This window comes from Lonchura striata, chromosome 1 (assembly GCF_046129695.1).
Source record: "Lonchura striata isolate bLonStr1 chromosome 1, bLonStr1.mat, whole genome shotgun sequence".
Classification (NCBI taxonomy): Eukaryota; Metazoa; Chordata; class Aves; order Passeriformes; family Estrildidae; genus Lonchura; species Lonchura striata.
Window position 1 is genome coordinate 118,917,591 of NC_134603.1, and position 15,443 is coordinate 118,933,033.

Here is a 15,443-nt window from a genome sequence, read left to right on the forward strand (position 1 = left end):
ATCTCAAGTTTCTTCAGCCAAATATTTAGAACGTACTTTTTTTCTTGGTCCAATTTAGATTCAGATTTGTATCAAACTGTAAAGAGCTGGGCTCCACCTGAAGAGCAGAACTAAAAGTGGAAGAATTTCCAAAGGTTATGTAATTTGAAAGGTCTTATTCCTTCTCCTGAACTAAATGACTTCATGCTCACAGCTATGAGAGCACCCCATTGAGAGGCTGTACTGAAGCAGCAGTCAGCAAAAATTAAATGTTTCCTATTCTTTGGACAGGATGTGTGACATGAAACAAAGAAGTAATTTTCTAGTTATTTTAACTTCAGTTACACATTTAGAAGAATTTTTGGTTTGGGGAATACTACTGTTTTTTGTTCATTTCTTTTAGGACAGCCTCTCTTACCAGATATTATGTTGTATTTATTTTTCAATTAAAATGTGGAGTGCTTGAGCTTTTTAGGGAAAAGTCAGTGTGCTCTCTATGTTATACACAGGATACCTGCGTTGGAGTCATCTTTATGCAGCAGTACAGGCAGGATAGGTTACCCCAAAACCAAACCTCCCCATGAATAAAAGTTCACATTTTCAGTAACTACATTTTGTTTGGTGCTTTCATAGCAAACAGCAGTGCAGGACAGAATATATTCCCACACTGGCTTGCAGTGAAAACCAAGATTTTGGAATCCAATTTTTGTTGGTTTTAATATTGTACCAATGTTTAAGATTCAAAAGGCAAACTAAAGAAAAAAAAATTAAAGTTAGGACTGGGACAAGCACAGAAACTAACACTTCACCAAAACCACCTGTTTACTTAACAGCAAATGGTGACAGTTTGATTCAAACCAAAACCACTCTTAATTTAAAAATTATTTAATATGTAATTATACTTTCTTACTTGTTTTCAATGGTATCCAGGTTAGTGTTACAAAAAGACCAGTCAGTGAAAACTGCAAAGGCAGCAGTGAGACATGCTATACCAAACATGTCGCAGAACAATTTAGTACTCCAAGAGGAAGGGATTAAGAGAAGATGAATTGTTTGTGAGTAATTTTATTTATTGTGTCACTTTGCCTCAGGAAGTTTTCATAGTTAGCCACATATCACCTGCTTCTAACTCAGTGAACTCCTAGAAGACCATGTCAAGGATACTGTGAGTCTTGATGTAGAAAATGAGATATGTGAAATGCATCACAGCATCCTTCAGTGATCTTAGAGCAGCAGTGTTGCTCTCTTTTGCTATCATTAATAATAATGCACAGACTAAGTAATTCTTTGAGGGCAGAGACAGGTAAAGTGGTCCACTGAATTACTCCACTAACCCTTCACCTTTGAAAAGAGTGCTCAAACCCAGGGCACGAGTGAAAAGGAGCGCGGCAGTGCTAATCCCTGTTTGTGCAGCAATAAAACGAGCTCGCGGTTGGGAGCCTGATCAACACACGCGCACGAACTGGAACAACAGAGTGATTCAGGGCAGAACAAAGGGTGGTAGCAGGGCTCTGAATTGCTTTACACAGCCTACAAGCTGAACTGCAATTTATTCCTGACTTTCACAAAATCACAATTTCAACTATCCACATAGAACGTATTTAACCATCTGCGGGGCTCTTTGAAAGCAATACAGAAGAATGATAAAGTGATCAATGAACATTGTATTACAAAAAGAGAACAAATAAAATTAGTTTTTCCAGTAAAGAAAAATGGTTGGCACTAGAGAAAGGAGCAAATTCCAGAAAGATCAAATGTCTACTAGGAAAGAAGTCAGTGAAGCTAATATCAATTTTAGAAATTATAGTTCATGGTAGAAACATATAATGAAGTCTGCTTCTCATTTCAGGAACTAGTTTTACAGATTTATGTGCTCACTTCTCAACATTCAATAGAGACATTCTAATATATATAGAAAGAAAGTCAATTGGTCTTACAGTGGTGCCTTAGCTTCCCATCTGTGAAGCCGGACTAAAGCTCTTCCATCACCCAGGCAAGGTATCTACATAATTTCATAAATGTGGCTGTACAGATGTATATCACAAAAAAGGCTGCCACCCATGACTTGACTCTAAATTTTGAGCACTGTAGACTTGCCAGAAATACATTTGACTTCTGTTAAGTTTGCATAATCAACGTGAGTTGATTACAATGTCCAAACTGTTGTCTCAATAAAAAAAATGTTACCTATCTTCAAAAATAAAAGAACTCTGCAAATCTAGTTTAGGAAACATCCATTTACTAAAATATCCATTTTGTAAGCATGGAGGGAGAAATTCATTCCTCTCTCTAGACTTATGTTTGATTGCTGTCAGGCTACCTACCACACGCTGGTGTGAAATATGAGGCTGCCTAAGAAAAAGATGTTTCAGAAATAAGGAGTATTATCTGGCCCAATTTTATTAACGCAGTTCTTAAAGGAAAGTGTTGGCAGTGATTCATCTCTGTATCTTGCCAAGGGAAATCATTCTTGCTTAAAGAGAAAGATTTTTTTTTCAGTCTTCAGTTTTTAGCAGGATTTCTATAAACTTCACTGGCTGACTGGGAGTTAGCTGAGGCAATCAAAGATCAGCAAGGCACAGTGTACTGATCTTGAAGAGTTATCTTTAATTAAGGAAGAACATGCACCTATTAGATGTGCCAGTATGCTGGAACAATTAAAATTCTAAAATAACACACTTCACTTTGATGCTTGGATGCGTCTCAATATTAAAAGCACAGATACATTAGCAATGTGTCTGCTCATAATAACTTACTCAATTGAGAAGCAGTCGTTGCTATTAGAAAAAAATTAATAAAAAGGCGTTAGCAACTGTAGAACTTAATTTGAAAGACATTACATGGCATGTGGTTTGATAAAATTTGAAGAAGCTACAGCAATATGCATTTACCTTGTGGAAGATGGTTGTGAGTGGATAATAAGAAAATCACAGCGCTCGGATCTCAACATGTTGTCAAGCAACCAAAACACTAAGACCCATAATTAAACTGGCTTTTATCCATAGGGTCATAACTGTATTTTCAGAAAAGCACTGTGGATGTGATTTTTTTCATGTGTCTGAAGATTCTTTAAGAGAGGGATAGCTATTCTGTAGGAATGCTCATGTCTCTGGATTTTTCTCTCCTTATTTCCCATTAATCACCTCCTCCAGGCAAAGGATTGACCTATGGGTCTTACATATCCTGAGCAAACAGTTTAACCCCTAAGAAACTGAGGGTAAAGCTATTCTCTGTGACCATGCTTTGTGAGGGGTTAGACATCCTGTAATCACATGTACCAAAGGTAGACTGCTCTGAAAGAAAACCAGGAGCTCCTATAGGATCCACTTACCATGTGGACTCCCAGAAGACAGGAAGGGAGGAGGTGTTACTGCATGGTCTGGTCTTTTAGACACTGAGAGACTTCTAGACACTAAGAGAAAAATGAGTCCTGAAGATATTTGCACTCTTAGAAGAGTGTTTGAATGTGAGCAATATCAAAAATCTTGAAACCTGCTCTTGAATCCATCCATTTATACATTTATTGCAATTCATCCTTAGAAAATAGAAAAGCCTACATGTGCTTGAATGCTGCGTATTTTGGTTTAATCTGATTTTCCCCTTCTTGTCCAATTAAATCTCATCACTAATTTGTCAAATTTAAATCCAAACCTCATTATTAATTTGTCAAATTTAAATCCAAAACTGCTATTAAGAATCCTATAAAAATGTCAAAAGAATACAAGATGCCTTTATTTACAGGAGGTGGGGTTAGTGGAGAATTTTATCCCTTTTAAGGCTTACTAAATGAAACTCATTCATAGCCCAGGGCCTGAAATCCCTTGGCAGGTTGAACATCCATTGGAACAGGAATTGGAGCTTAAGTGTGCCTTGCATGAGCACACCTCCTACTGTTACCCAATAACACAAAAAGCAGTCGGGCCTCTCCATCCCCTACCTATACAGGTAATGACTGGGTAATCAGCACATGAGTGAGAAAATAACCCCATTTTAGCAACCAACTGGACTATCCACTTTTAGAGTAACTGCAGAACACTAATACAATTATGCCTAATTATGAACAGGTTCTAATAGGACTAGAAGGAAAAAACAGGTTAAACAAAATAAGTAGCACTCATCATGAAGGTAAATTCTACTCCTGGATTAGTTGCAATGAAACTACATGGCAACGCTGAAAAAAGATTGAATTTGTGATATTTTACAGCGATAATTTCTTATTTTGTAACTATATAAGTTAAAATAACTTTATTTGGAAATCTTATCTTTCCTGCCTGAGGGGTCACATTGACTCCAGTGGCATGCCTAACTAAATGGTAATCACTTTGCAAAATGATTTCAGACATTGGCATAAGGAGTTCTGATACTGAGCCGTAGAAAAAAGCTGCTCAAGGTAGAGATGGAAAAGACACAAAAGGTCATTCATTATGGAATTCCTTCTGCTAGTATAATATTATGTCTTACAATAAGTTCCACTTTCATGCCACTTTATGCAGCCACTTTATCTAACTGATATTATAAAAACCCAAGCAACAAGGATTCCAGCCCCTGAGAATTTTCAGAAATCAAATTCATCTTGGAGTTGTAAATGCTCAACTCCATAGAAGGGCCTTTTTCTAAGCCTTGTATAGATGGAAAATTCTACAAACAATTTACTAATCAAAGTTCTATTTCTGTATCCCACATGAATATGAAATTTTACAGTACAGCCTATCCTTAAATTTGGGACAATTGCACGATATATTTTGGTATTTAAGTAGCTGTCTACAAGTCCATCTAATGCACCTGAACTTAATTTGCTGTGAAAATAGGGATTCTGAAACACACACTGCATATAATTTGTTTTATTTGTTGCCTTTGATAGATCTGCAAAACTGTAAAAAACAAACAACCGTTTCCTCCTCCCCTGCTGAATAAAATAGAAAATTAGCCATGCAAAATACGAGAGACATGTCTTGCAGCAGTGTAAATCATCTCTGAAGGTAGAATCTGGATGACTCAGGAATACTAATTTCTGAAATCTTACACAAGAAAGTGAGAGACTAAATGATTTAATAGCTAACATATCCAAGCTTATAAATTTTGCTTTTCAGGACTGACTCAACATTCTTATTGTGAATCTGTTTGCCAAATGTAGCAGGCTTCCTTTCAGGAGCTTAAGGCACGCGAAGCAGTGTGATTTCTATGGTGAAACAAAAATTAATTGTATTTTAGGAACAGGAAAATCAGTCTTAAAAATAGTCATGCTAATTAGGTTCCTGATGGTGGTTCATAGGCAGTTAGAAATGTATGGCAAGAAATTTGAAAATCTGTCCTTGCCTTCATGTTAAAAAAGGTACACAGGGAAAAAAGAAAATCAACAAAAAACACAAAACAAACCCCCACTTAGAAAAATGGAACAAAGTCTAAATGAAAAATCTGGACTGTAAAAGCTCAGCAGGACTGATGCCAGTTTACTCCATCTGAGATTTGAGCTATTTTTATTGACTGGGAATAATTAATATTGGATTAAATTATTCTGAAATTAGAATGTGATGTCTAAATCTATTGATTTTCTAGTTTTATGTATTTTTCCTTTAAATGTATACAGTTATATTAGTGAGAAAAATACATTCAGTAGAATGGGTTAAGCCTGCAAGTGATGTATCTACTTCATAAAAAAAAATTCCAATGTGATTAAAGACGTCTCTATTGGCAGAAAAAACCTGCATGAAACAAATAAAATATATTTAATGACTGTAAAATATTAGAGTGTATTTTAAAATGCAGTTTACTTTTTATCTTGGAACTCACTGAAATTAAGCTGGAAATCTGTATTTAATATATAAGAAATAACAAATAACTTTATTTAAATACTTCACATTGTTAAACATTTAACGTTGCTGACTTATTTTGGTCTTGGTTCACACAAAGATTTATTACGTGTATTCACTAGAGTATCTGTCTTCGCTCTGAGCTAATGGGCATAGGAAACCTCCACTGGTAGTATTTTAAATTTCACGTGTTTATTGGAAAGAAAATGAATTGTAACCTTTTGTATTTGTAGCATCCATCACTCATGAATTTTCTCAACGACTTTTAATTTAATGATGGTTGAGCCTAAGTTTAAAGAAACTGTGCAGAAACTTCTTGAGCAGAAATCAACCAACTTTTAAAAGCCTGGTATGTATATTTAGCATAGAGCTTTTACAAGTTTCATGCAAAAAAAACCAAACCCAAAACTCAGGTGTATATTTTTCCAGTTTATTCTAGATGTTCTAGAAACTCTTTCTGAGGAATAAAAATGAGGAACAGTTAAGTGTTGTGACAAGACTCTTTTCTTATGAGTGCCAGTTACATCCCTTTACATTTATTTCTTGTCACAGATGTACAAAGCTTCTTTACTGATTTGAATGTTAGTCAATCCCTGATTCAATCAGATGACATTTAATAAACTGATGGTTAGGTATTATTATGTCTGAAGCTCAATTTTTCTCACATCTCCTAAAGCAAAAACAAATTAGGAGCAGAAACATTATTAAAAAGGACAAGAAATCATTAACAGTATGGTCAAAGCTTTTCCATTTAAAAATGGTTGAAATCTAAGGTGATTTCTTTGAGAAGGAAAAAAAAAAAAAAACCACAAAGTAAGATGTGACAGGTCATTTGGTAAATAAGATTAAAAAAAAAAAAAAAGTGGTCTTCTTTCTTTTCCATGGCAAGAGAAGAACACAAACAAAACCCCACCACATTTAGCAAAAGTTAAAAGGAGATGCTTCATATATCAAATTGTTAAGCACACACAAAACATAAAGTGTAGAAATACTAGAAAGTGATTTAGTAAACTCAAAAAAGAATTAGAAAATTTGGTAGCCATGCACCACCTGAGCTACCATTGCAAAGGCTGTACTGCTCATCCTTCAACACATAATTGATTCTTAGCTGTAGCTAGGAGGGAATTTCCTCTCCTGTGTATTAGTGTGTGAGTAAAGTACTTTGAAGGATTTTTAGACTTTTCTCTGAACCACTGAGGGATGAGCAGTTGCAGGCAATGTACCTGACTCAATGAGGAGCACTGGTCTTCTGCTAGAGAGTGACTGTGCTCCTTCTACTCATTATTCTTTGCAGAGTTCCAGATACATCAGAATAAAAAAAGAACAGGGTAAGTGTGTGTGTGTGACTGGCATCTGGAGCTACAGCTAATGACTTCATCATGCCTTGGATACCACAAAATCCAGATTTTTTTTTTTTTTAATAATTTCTACCATTCATTTTCTAAATTACATAAACCCACCAATTTTCTCATGTAAATATTTCTAGACACTTTTCAGAAAAAAAAGAATTAAACAGACTGTAGACTTCTGAAACCATAATGGGGGGGTTTAAAATGAAGTATTTCTAAGCAATTTTACCTCTATAGTTGTGTTAATCTTTTTAATGAAGTTTTGTGAGCTTTGAATAATCTAAATCTAAACACACGAAAAGCCTCTATGTTCACAAATAATGTTCTTCTACACATAAGGTGTTGTCAAAGTGCAACTGAAAAGAGCAATGATTTAGGCCAACATCAATAGTAATCCTGATCCAAGCCTCCTCCCCCTGCACACATAATTAGGAGATATTCCAAGACATATTTTCCTGAGAACTACTAAAGGGATGACAGTTCACAAATGTTTTCCCTGCTGTTATAATAATCCCCACAGCCATGAGTTCATGTTGAGGGGACTTAGTCAACTGATAAGAACAAATCTTGTAACAGTTTCATCAGCTTTTCATAGCAAAGCAAATTAATTCTATTTCAATGCATTTCTATATGCAATTTTCATAATGTGCTGCTGCATTTCTTGCATTTACATCTGTTTAATACCATGTTTATAGATCATGTCCAGAGTTGAAGATATATAGGTGTATGTGTCTGCAAATATTTAAAGACCAGATGTATAGCAAGTCTCTTCCTGGCAGTGCTGAGAGGCTCCTAGTGAGACTTCAGATGTGTAAATCCCATGGGAAGTACTGAAAACCCTGCCAGCTGACAGTCAGAAGCTTTAGGTGCCTAAATGCCTTTAACATATTGGTACTGTGTGTTCAGCTCAGAAAATGAGAAGCTGTAAGTGATTCAAACTATAGAAGTAAGTACTGTATACACACTACAGCATAAGTCATATAGTACAGTATCTTTTAAAAGGAATGGAAAGAGAAAGCACTGATGAGCTACCAAGAAATTGTAAATATCAGCTCCAGATTCTATGATACAATCAGTGCAAATATGTAAATTTACATATGTAGCAGGTTCTGCAGAACAGGGAGAGGAACATACAGTATTTATAGACACACAAGTACTTTATTGCAAAAAGAACTTCATCACAGTTGATGGGATCTCTTTTCTCATATTTTTCCCACCTTTGATGTAGTCATTCTACACTCACTGAGAGAACAAACTCCATCAGTTTTATGCTGGATTTTCCTTTCATGCTCCCTTAGGACAACTTCTTAGGATGGTCTTTATGCTGAACACACATTTGCTCTGCTCCCTGTCCAGCAGCACTGAGGCACCAGAGCAACCTCGCACTGAGCTTTGTCTTTGCTGAGCCAGAGCCTCCTGAGTGAGCTCATCCCATTTGGAGACAGCTCATGTCAGAGATGTAAAAAGGAACAGAAAGGTTATGTTGCAACTCAGAACAAACCAAAAAACATTACTCCCTGAATGGATTCCCGGCTACTTTAACTTTCATTTACTCTGTGTTACTAGTTGCCATGCTTGAGTGACATGGCATAGAGTATTTTCCTGCTTCAGATACAAAGAAAGTGTTTTCCATTGTGCTGAAACAGCCCAGAAACCTGCCCACTTCCTGACAGAGTACAGTATACATACTCTGAAGAAAAGGGAAAAAACAGCTCCAAGCTAAGGAATATAAATACTCTCAGACAACAGAGCAATTTCATTGTTTACATGACCCTCTGCCGCTTACAAAAAGGATATATGGGAAAATGAGATTGTTTTGTTTTATGTCTGATAGTACCGTGTTGTGACATTGCACCTGGTAGCCTGTGGGTGCCAGGAAAGAATCAAAGTAGCAGGGCTTAGCCAGCCTCACAAAATGGGACAAATTTATATTGTTTTACCAACTTAAAAGTATTTCAGTCATTTTCCAGAATATTCATCACAGTTGACAAACATAGTCAAATATGGATTATTAAAGAATGAGTATTTATAATTTTAATGAGTATTTATAATGAGGACTTATAATTTTCCTGTCTTCTATATGTCTTGACAAAAATGTTCCAAAAGGAAACAAAATTTCACTAGAAACCACAACAGCACATACTTGGGCACAGGAAAGCCTAAGAATCCTTTTTGATAAGCTGAACAAAGCTGATAAGATGTTAAATGAGAAACAAAAAAAATCAGATTGGATTCTGAAGCAGTTTCTGATCGTAGCAAAACATGCAGATTATTGCTTGAGGAAAAAAAAATACAAGAATGAAGAAAATGAGAAGTGGCTCATCCCTTGAACTTGCTGTCATCCAGAGTTTCTAAATTCACTTCACAACTGAGCGTGAAGGCAAAAGAAGGAATGATAATTGGGAAATCTAAAAAAACAGCAGAAGTTCACACCTGATGTGAACTGGCACTGACAGAAAGCCTCTGCTATGGGGAAGCACCAGATGAAGAGGAACATGGTACAGGCTTCCTGCTAGATTGAGATATATGGAATAATGGAGAGGAACATGCTGCTGAGTGGTGAGGAGCACGGACCTGTTCTTCATTACCTAGGGCTGGGTAGCTATTTTAAAAGTTGGAACATGGAAGCCAAATAGCAGAGCTGTGACCACAAGTCAGCCAAATTCCCACTCAGAGCCAAATGCTCCAGCATGGAACAGATTTTATTATTACAACTATGTTACATTTTCCTTTATTAAGCTGCCTTGGATTTATTTTAAACTTTTTTTTTTTTTTTTTTTTTTTGACAGGAAACCCTAAGTATCACAGTAATTCTGAAAATAGATCTTTTTTATTGATACAGTGGACATCTATTAGTGTATTAAAATGCACGCTGGTATGGCTGGGGCTTTTCTGGCTGCAGAAGCAGAGCTATTCCTGTGGAACCTGATGCATTGACACACACTTGGTTTTTAAGTGGCTGTGGCAATTCTGGCTCTTGGTGCCCCTGTGCCAGAGATGATCAGCCCAAAGCAGCGTCAGGAGCATGGAGAGTTCAGTGGGCAGCAAATTGCAGCAGCCTCACTCCAGCTCCTTTGGGAGATGCCTTTGAGAGAGCTTAAGTGAATCTACTCCCCTTTGTCTGGGGTGTGCAGAAGACAATTCCATGGGTATTGTATTGTAGATTGGGTAGTCCAGGTATTTCTGTCAATACCTTATGCAAATTTGTAGAGATTGTGGAATTGCTACGAACAAACATTCAGATGCAGCTTATGTTTCCCAAGTACCAACACAAATTCAAAATGTGGAGATGCTCAAAGCTTTCTAGATAGCAGATCTATCCATGTTGCACTTGGATATATGAACCCTGGCTGGAGCAATTCCAACAACTGGATTTGGGATGGCTGCTGAAGGATGGGACAGGGCAGTGGCATTGCAGCAGGACACCAACTTCTCTCCAAGAATGTATACTGCTGCCTAAAAGGCAAATGGGCTGAGAAATCACTAATTCAGTTCCTTCCCTTGCATGTTGTCTGACTTAAATCTCCCCACCTACTCGTGTTTTGCAGAGGTTCTGGTAACAGCAGCAATTCCAGCAGCTTTGTAGCAGGGCAAATACCATTCAGGTTTTTAGGGCTTTTAAGATTAGGTTGAAAAATCACACTCCAAAGTGCTGTTTTAGATTCCATTGAGGATCAAAGATATGCATTAAATTACACTATTGAATCCTTTTCTGCAAAAGATGACAGAACCAGGATTTTATACCCTCAGCAACAAGAGTACAGAACCTCGCACACCCTTAGAAAAATGATAAGAGAAAAAAAAAAAAACAAACAGGAAAAAGAAAAAATAAAAAAAGGAAAAAGAATAGTGTAATAACTGAATCCCATCTCTAAATTTTCTTAAATTTAGTACCTTCATGCAGCTGTATGTAAGGGTGTTAATATCTTTTGTCAGACCTAAACCATGACAAAACACATGGAAAACATGTAATTGTAACAGGAAAAGAACAATAGCATGTTATCAAAATTTGTCTGTTATACCTACTCTGTGATAAAAACAAGAGGTTTCTAGGGAAGATAAAGGCAAAATGTAAGAATGACTTTAATGAATAAAGCTTAAAAGTATGTCTTGTGTCCCTTATAGAGACGTAAAGATCCCCATAACTTTAGGATCTTTGACTTGGCTTACCTATGCTTAGATAAATATAAGTAATTAAAATGCACAGCCACAATATTTCATATAGGTTAACAAAGTATGAAGCCATCTAGTAAATTCATGATTCATGGCAGTACTTGTAAAAAACAGCACATCTACTTCTGACTGAGGTACAATATATTTGAAAGCCACAATGTATGTTGCAGAATTTTTTAACATAAACAGTCTGCTTTTCAGAAGTGCTGTGCAACTGCAATGACTATAAAAATGGATGGGTCTCACTTTGAAGTAACGTAGTGCTACTTGCCCAAAGTAATATAGTACTACTCATTTATTCTCATAAGTACATTTATTGTGAGGACACGCATGCTTCAGTCTCAAACTACATTCACAGCAAACTTTATGGGTAACACTAAACAAACTGCCTCACACTTTCTGTTGAGTTCAAAAGGTAACCAGACAAGCATCTCTACACTGATAATATGTTAGTCACTGAAATATCTGAGAGCAGAGCAACCAACTTGACTAGTGCTGACCCCAGTGAAGTGGGTACTGCAGGCAGTTTTTTGAGCATATCCTTTGCCAGAGGTTAATGCAGAGGTTTTGCCCTTACTAGCAAAAGCTTTTTCTTTCTTTTGCTCTTCCTTTCTTTTTTTTCATTTTTCCTTCTTCCTTTTCCTCTTTTTCTTTCTCCACCATTTCACTCAATTGGGTTAAAAAGCAGACAACGAGTGAAAATGACAGGGCTAAGACAAATAACCTTCAGTGGGGCTGCCAAGTGAGATAGGCACATCCAACAGGGAGCAGTAAATATTTCCACCTGGATGACGGTGATGATGAGCAGGTTAGTCTGTCTAGCTGTGCCTCATGCCCCAATGAACTCCAAGAGTCAGGAACATTCAGAAAAGATGAGTGCAGTGAGGATGAGCAGGGGAACAGAAAGTCTCTCTTACAGAAGGAGACTCATACACACAGGTCTAGTAGTGTGCATCAAATAAAGACAAGAAGGGAACAGGATGGTTCTTAATTAGAACACCAGGAGTGAAAACCAGAAAAATGGTCACTTAAGGTATAGGACAAGACTTGCTTAAAAACAAGTGGGTATAAAATTCCTGCGAGTCAGTCAGGTTAGGAACCAGGCAGAGGTTTCTAAAGAGCAAAGCAAGTAGGGCTCTGTAGAGCTCTTCAGCAGTTACTTTGGCTACAAATGTTGGATGCCTAATATATGTGGGAAAGGGGAAAGCAATATTGTGGCTGGCCGCCTCTCAGTGTGCCACTCATCCTCTGTATGCACACCCTGGCACATCCCCATCTCAGGAACACACAGAGGGGCATGGCTGCCTCGCAGGGAAGAGAGCCAGGAGCAGCAGCAGAGCATTTGGTTCCAGAACGTCAACTGGGGGATAAAATCACCACTGACTGTGGAACTTGCACGTGGGGAAAATGGTAAGGAGCCAGAGCTGAAGGATGATACCAGAAAGGAAGAGGCTGATGTGATGGAGAGATAGGCTTTGTTCTGATGTTCTAATCAAGGCTTAGCTGCATGTTTTTAAGCAGACACGATTCGATGTTAAGACTGTTCAGACATTGTGGATAATCAGGCCAGCCAAGTTCAGATTTTGAATGTGAAGAAGAAAACCATGCAAAGAAAAGTGTTGCAGTGTTACAATTTATTTTCTCTGAAGCATTTGCAAATGATATTTTTCCTGGGGCTCAAGAACCTTTGTCAAGGCCAGAATGGCAATGGTCAACTGAGAAAAATTAACATTCTAACCCAGATCAACATCACCAGCTCTGTAACTAGAAAAAATAATGAATTTGCTTAGCACTTCAGACTCAGTAAAACACAAAACCTCAGTGGCCATCTGCACTTAAAAGCTCTTTGGATTAAGGCAGTGTGGAAATTTACACTCTTCAGGCTGCGCTCAAACACTTAAAGTATAGTTGACTTTTGGTCCAAGCAAGACAGGTTTTTTGTAACTTAATATATTTTCAAAGCAGGGAGTATCCACACATGGAGTAACTCTGCAGTGACTAATTGCCCACACAGGCCAGCCCTAGCAGCTAACACTGGAAGCAGGCATTTTCAGCACTCAAGCATAAAGCCTATAAACATTCACTCAGTCACTCTGTCTCTCTGTCTCTCTCTCTTTCATGCAGGTAAAGGTATTTATCTGGTTTTGTGGGGCTGCTCATTCAAATGCCAAAGTATTTACAGGACTGGAGCCCTGATTTGCAGAAAGGGACGTGTGCTGTGGCCTCGAGTACCACCTCAAAGAAAAATATTAATGCCTGAAGTGGGCTAGTGTATCCCGCCATCTCTCCCATCCCTCTGATACCTTTGGCTCTCTTGCACTCGCAGACAATGCACATGGGTTCAGTCACACACAAACCCTACAACACTCCTTCCCCCCATGGAAAAGTCAGCCAGCTGTTACAAAATTCAGACCTTTCATTAACACAGTTTAGTGACTGATACTGCCAAGCAAAACAGAGACAATTAATAATAATCAGGACTGAAGGGTCTGCGACAGCTTATGAGTAAAGGATTGTATTAGTTGTTTAAAAAGGACAAACTTGCTCCTGCCTGGAGTGATAGGGAACAAAGGGCGGTGATGTATAACCAGGGAGGAAAGAGACTCTCCGTGGCTTTTGTAGATTACTGTGTGAATGACAGGAGCGGCAGGAGCAAACACCTCTTTTCATTTGCTCAGCCTGCTGGAGAAGAATAGCAGCGCTTGCCAAGGAAGCTGCAGCTGTGCTTCGGTGCTGTTTAATCACTGTGTATGACTGAGGGTAAATTAGCTACCATTCTTACTCCTATTTGTTGTTCTAATGAAGATTTGCATAAATGTAAGAGTAGGGGGTAACTGATATTTGATTCTTCGCTTCAGAGGGCAGGCAGGATGGAAGACTCACCCATCCTATGTGTTTATGTTTGTGGGAGAGTCAATGTTGCCTTTCCATTTGACCTGATCTGCTTCTGGCTGATGAATGGTGAAAAAAGAGTTCAAAATTGCTTATCAAATCGAGACCCCTGTTGTGTTTCTGCCTTTAGAAAGGGGCAGACTAGTAAAATGAAGAGAAGACTGAGAGATTAGAAAATTACTCCCAGCTGTAAAAAAAATATATGCATGTTTCTGCAATTACTTATTTGTCCATATATATATATGTGATATATTTCAATGGCATATATGTCAGTGACATATCCTTCTATCCATCCATCCATCCATCTGATGGTAAGTAATCAATAATTTTTTAACGATAAAATATCACAAAAAATAATAGGACAGGAAGTACACCTGCAACATATCAGGCAACATGACAAAAAGTAAGGACTTGTAAATTTCTGCAAGTGTTCTATTGTACATCACTAACATTCAAAGTTCACTTTTAAATGAAAGAATATCTATCATGAAACAGGCAATTTCCAAGGAAGAAGAAAACGACTCAGCACTTCAAAAATACCTGCTAACAGTGCCTTGTGAGACTGGGATGCAAATTAAGAAACTGTGTTAATTCATCAAAAAAAAAAGAAAAAGAGAAAATTTTACCATGAAGCAGTGACAAAATCCAAAACTACTTCATAATTAAAGAGAAGATTTGAAAATGAAACATCATAAAATTGTTTTATTTACTGTGGTTATGACAATGCTTATGGTTGCTAACTGAAAGAGACTAAATGGAAGAACTTCCCATTTTTGATGTGTTAACTTGTTCTACATCGTAATACGGTATGGATAACAGTTTTCAGTATTCCTCTTACATTTGATATACTAAAACTGTTGTTTGACAGCATCTGTAAGGATTTAAGATTGAGAAGGCAGAAGTAGTGAATTTCTAAATTTCAAATCACTGCTGGAAACTGTCCAGCTTTCAAGATGACTGTATCCCTCCAAAGAGTATCTGTATCCCTATGAGAGAGCATGTATTTACTGCCCTACACAGCTTCTCAATCCCTGCACAGCTTTTCAATATCTCTAGCTCTTTACCTGGTCTCTAAGACACATGAGCAAATATTAATTTGGTTTTTGTACACTTCTGTCATCTATCTGCCTGATTACCTACAGACACTTCTGCATATTTTTGGCCAAACACTAACAGAAATCAATCTTTCAGAGACATTAGTAGAGAGCGTCCAATCCACCTGAAATAAATGTGCCTAAAA

General features: G+C 37.4%; 1 protein-coding gene across 2 annotated transcripts in view; it reads right to left on the reverse strand.

The window, feature by feature from the left end:
- LOC110474601 (ubiquitin-conjugating enzyme E2 E2) overlaps positions 1-15,443 on the reverse strand; it is a 200,784-nt gene that overhangs the window by 6,098 nt on the left and 179,243 nt on the right. The gene's annotated exons all lie outside the window — the stretch shown is intronic.